Here is a 5,000-nt window from a genome sequence, read left to right on the forward strand (position 1 = left end):
CCTCCTGGAGCTCACAGCCAACTTGGCAAAAAGTTTCTAAGTGCCCACGGCCCTGCCGAGCTTTGGCGTCCGCTCAGCGCCGGTGCCGCAGTCGGCCTCGAATGACGAAAAATGACGGTCTCCTCCTGGAGCTCACAGCCAACTTGGCAAAAAGTTTCTAAGTGCCCACGGCCCTGCCGAGCTTTGGCGTCCGCCCAGCGCCGGTTCCGCAGTCGGCCTCGAATGACGAAAAATAACGGTCTCCTCCTGGAGCTCACAGCCAACTTGGCAAAAAGTTTCTAAGTGCCCACGGCCCTGCCGAGCTTTGGCGTCCGCCCAGCGCCGGTTCCGCAGTCGGCCTCGAATGACGAAAAATAACGGTCTCCTCCTGGAGCTCACAGCCAACTTGGCAAAAAGTTTCAAGTGCCCACGGCCCTGCCGAGCTTTGGCGTCCGCCCAGCGCCGGTTCCGCAGTCGGCCTCGAATGACGAAAAATAACGGTCTCCTCCTGGAGCTCACAGCCAACTTGGCAAAAAGTTTCTAAGTGCCCACGGCCCTGCCGAGCTTTGGCGTCCGCTCAGCGCCGGTTCCGCAGTCGGCCTCGAATGACGAAAAATGACGGTCTCCTCCTGGAGCTCACAGCCAACTTGGCAAAAAGTTTCTAAGTGCCCACGGCCCTGCCGAGCTTTGGCGTCCGCCCAGCGCCGGTTCCGCAGTCGGCCTCGAATGACGAAAAATAACGGTCTCCTCCTGGAGCTCACAGCCAACTTGGCAAAAAGTTTCTAAGTGCCCACGGCCCTGCCGAGCTTTGGCGTCCGCCCAGCGCCGGTTCCGCAGTCGGCCTCGAATGACGAAAAATAACGGTCTCCTCCTGGAGCTCACAGCCAACTTGGCAAAAAGTTTCTAAGTGTCACATCTGTGAAAAAACGACTAAGTGTCAACTTTCGAAAAAACGGCTAAGTGTCAACTTTCGAAAAAACGGCAAAGTGTCACATCTCTGAAAAAACGGCTAAGTGTCGACTTTCGAAAAAACGGCTAAGTGTCAACTTTCGAAAAAACGGCAAAGTGTCACATCTCTGAAAAAACGGCTAAGTGTCACATCTCTGAAAAAACGGCTAAGTGTCACATCTCTGAAAAAACGGCTAAGTGTCGCCTCTCTGAAAAAACGGCAAAGTGTCAACTTTCGAAAAAACGACAGAGTGTCGCCTCTCTGAAAAAACGACTAAGTGTCGACTCTGAGAAAATGGCAAAGTGCCCACGGCTCTGCGGGCTCGTGCATCCGACCCGCGCCGGTTCCCCAGCCGGCCTGATATAAGGCAAAACCAGCCTCTCCGCCTGGAGCTCAGAGCCAACTTGGCGAATATTTTCTAAGTGCCCACGGCTCTGCGTGGCTACGGCGTCTGCCCAGCGCCGGTTCCTGGGTCGAACCCCGAGGACGAGGAATGCCGGTCTCCGCCTGGAGGTCCCAGCTTAATCGGCGAAAATTTTCTAAGTGCCCACGGCTCTGCCGGGCTCGTGCATCCGACCCGCGCCGGTTCCCCAGCCGGCCTGAAATAAGGCAAAACCAGGCTCTCCCCCTGGAGCTCAGAGCCAATTGTGGCGAAAAAACGACTAAGTGTCAACTTTCGAAAAAACGACTAAGTGTCAACTTTCCAAAAAAACGGCTAAGTGTCGACTTTCGAAAAAACGGCTAAGTGTCAACTTTCGAAAAAACGACTAAGTGTCGCCTCTGAAAAAACGACTAAGTGTCGCCTCTCTGAAAAAACGACTAAGTGCCCACGGCTCTGCGGGGCTTGTGAGTCCGCCCCGCGCCGGTTCGGCGGTCGGCCTCAAAAAGCGAAAAATCAGCCTCTCTCCCTGGAGCTCACCAAAAATTTGTCGAAATTTTTCTAAGTTCTCCTCGAGGTACCAGGGGGTGAGGTACCCGGGCTAAGGTGCAGTACCTTTTTTGGTCTTCAGGTGCGCCAGAGTACAATGAAATGGTCCCAGTAGTCAGTGTACTCATCGACTTTCCCCCCGTTTTCCAAAGCACCCCGTTTACGAGTATGGAGGAGATGGTGCTGGTCTCCCCACGGCGTCGGACACGCCGTCCTCGACAGCACAAGGTCGGATAGAAGACCTGAAAAGCGCCGTGGCACGCGCTGGAGGTGTCACTGTGGCGAAAAAGTGACTAAGTGTCAACTTTCGAAAAAACGGCTAAGTGTCAACTTTCGAAAAAACGGCTAAGTGTCAACTTTCGAAAAAACTGCTAAGTGTCAACTTTCGAAAAAACGACTAAGTGTCGCCTCTCTGAAAAAACGGCAAAGTGTCAACTTTCGAAAAAACGACTAAGTGTCAACTTTCGAAAAAACGACTAAGTGTCACCTCTCTGAAAAAATGGCAAAGTGTCAACTGCGAATGTGGTGGTGCATGGAAGGAAGTGGAGGACGGCCGCCTCCTTAAACACAGGCCGGAGAGGAGCGTCAGGGCCAGGCTCCTCAAACATGGACCGAGTGTCGCCCTTAACACAGACCAAGGGGAGGACGGCCGCCTCCTTAAACACAGGCCGGAGAGGAGCGTCAGGGCCAGGCTCCTCAAACATGGACCGAGTGTCGCCCTTAACACAGACCAAGGGGAGGACGGCCGCCTCCTTAAACACAGGCCGGAGAGGAGCGTCAGGGCCAGGCTCCTCAAACATGGACCGAGTGTCGCCCTTAACACGGACCAAGGGGAGGACGGCCGCCTCCTTAAACACAGGCCGGAGAGGAGCGTCAGGGCCAGGCTCCTCAAACATGGACCGAGTGTCGCCCTTAACACGGACCAAGGGGAGGACGGCCGCCTCCTTAAACACAGGCCGGAGAGGAGCGTCAGGGCCAGGCTCCTCAAACATGGACCGAGTGTCGCCCTTAACACAGACCAAGGGGAGGACGGCCGCCTCCTTAAACACAGGCCGGAGAGGAGCGTCAGGGCCAGGCTCCTCAAACATGGACCGAGTGTCGCCCTTAACACGGACCAAGGGGAGGACGGCCGCCTCCTTAAACACAGGCCGGAGAGGAGCGTCAGGGCCAGGCTCCTCAAACATGGACCGAGTGTCGCCCTTAACACGGACCAAGGGGAGGACGGCCGCCTCCTTAAACACAGGCCGGAGAGGAGCGTCAGGGCCAGGCTCCTCAAACATGGACAGAGTGTCGCCCTTAACACAGACCAAGCGGAGGACGGCCGCCTCCCTAAATACAGGCCGAACCGGAGCGCGAGTGTCGCTCCTTAAACACGGACCGAGTGGAGGACGGCCGCCTCCTTAAACACAGGCCGAACAAAATGACACAAAGTGTCAACTGCGAATGTTGTCCATCCAAGGAAGGAGCGTGATGCCCGGCCGGCTCCTTAAACACAGGCCGAGAGTCGCCCCGGACGGTCCGCCTCGCGGCGCCCGTCTGCTCGGATAAAATGACACAAAGTGTCAACTACGAATGTTGTCCATCCAAGGAGGGAGCGTGATGCCCGGCCGGCTCCGAAAACACAGGCCGAGAGTCGCCCCGGACGGTCCGCCTCGCGGCGCCCGTCTGCTCGGATAAAATGACACAAAGTGTCAACTGCGAATGTTGTCCATCCAAGGAAGGAGCGTGATGCCCGGCCGGCTCCTTAAACACAGGCCGAGAGTCGCCCCGGACGGTCCGCCTCGCGGCGCCCGCCCGCTCGGATAAAATGACACAAAGTGTCAACTACGAATGTTGTCCATCCAAGGAAGGAGCGTGATGCCCGGCCGGCTCCTTAAACACAGGCCGAGAGTCGCCCCGGACGGTCGCCTCGCGGCGCCCGTCTGCTCGGATAAAATGACACAAAGTGTCAACTACGAATGTTGTCCATCCAAGGAGGGAGCGTGATGCCCGGCCGGCTCCGAAAACACAGGCCGAGAGTCGCCCCGGACGGTCCGCCTCGCGGCGCCCGTCTGCTCGGATAAAATGACACAAAGTGTCAACTGCGAATGTTGTCCATCCAAGGAAGGAGCGTGATGCCCGGCCGGCTCCTTAAACACAGGCCGAGAGTCGCCCCGGACGGTCCGCCTCGCGGCGCCCGCCCGCTCGGATAAAATGACACAAAGTGTCAACTACGAATGTTGTCCATCCAAGGAAGGAGCGTGATGCCCGGCCGGCTCCTTAAACACAGGCCGAGAGTCGCCCCGGACGGTCGCCTCGCGGCGCCCGTCTGCTCGGATAAAATGACACAAAGTGTCAACTACGAATGTTGTCCATCCAAGGAGGGAGCGTGATGCCCGGCCGGCTCCGAAAACACAGGCCGAGAGTCGCCCCGGACGGTCCGCCTCGCGGCGCCCGTCTGCTCGGATAAAATGACACAAAGTGTCAACTACGAATGTTGTCCATCCAAGGAGGGAGCGTGAGGCCCGGCCGGCTCCGAAAACACAGGCCGAGAGTCGCCCCGGACGGTCCGCCTCTCGAGGCGCCCGCCCGCTCGGATAAAATGACACAAAGTGTCAACTACGAATGTTGTCCATCCAAGGAGGGAGCGTGATGCCCGGCCGGCTCCGAAAACACAGGCCGAGATTCGACCCCGGACGGGCCGTCTTCTCCCGGCGCCCGCCCGCGTACGCCCCCCATCCCCGGTCGCCCGTCTGCTCCCGGCGGGCCTCCGAGTACCCCCTCACCCAACTGACCGACTGGCACTCATGACCCGCCTTGGTAGGGCCTCCATCGGCCTCGGCTCGTCCGACGTCGGGTGGACGGTTCCTACCCACTGCGGGTCGCACTCTAGCGCCCCGGCCGCCGCGTGAGCGTGCGCTCCCCGCGCCGCCCCGCAGGCCCCGGCGCGACCGTACTGCGGCGAGACCGAGACGACCCGGTTTGGCATCCATCCCACCTAGCCACGATCCACGGAGGCCGAGCGAGCGGCTGAGTGTCGGGCGCCGCGCGTGCGAGCGTCCGCCGGCCGCGCCGGTCCTTCCGCGAATGTCGTTTCTCAAACCCTCCGGCTTGATAGCGGCGGCACCACGGGAAGCCGTCCACACACACACCGTCCGACCTCTA

The sequence above is a fragment of the Syngnathus leptorhynchus genome, unplaced genomic scaffold, assembly GCF_054491065.1.
Source record: "Syngnathus leptorhynchus isolate UIUO unplaced genomic scaffold, UIUO_Slep HiC_scaffold_826, whole genome shotgun sequence".
Classification (NCBI taxonomy): Eukaryota; Metazoa; Chordata; class Actinopteri; order Syngnathiformes; family Syngnathidae; genus Syngnathus; species Syngnathus leptorhynchus.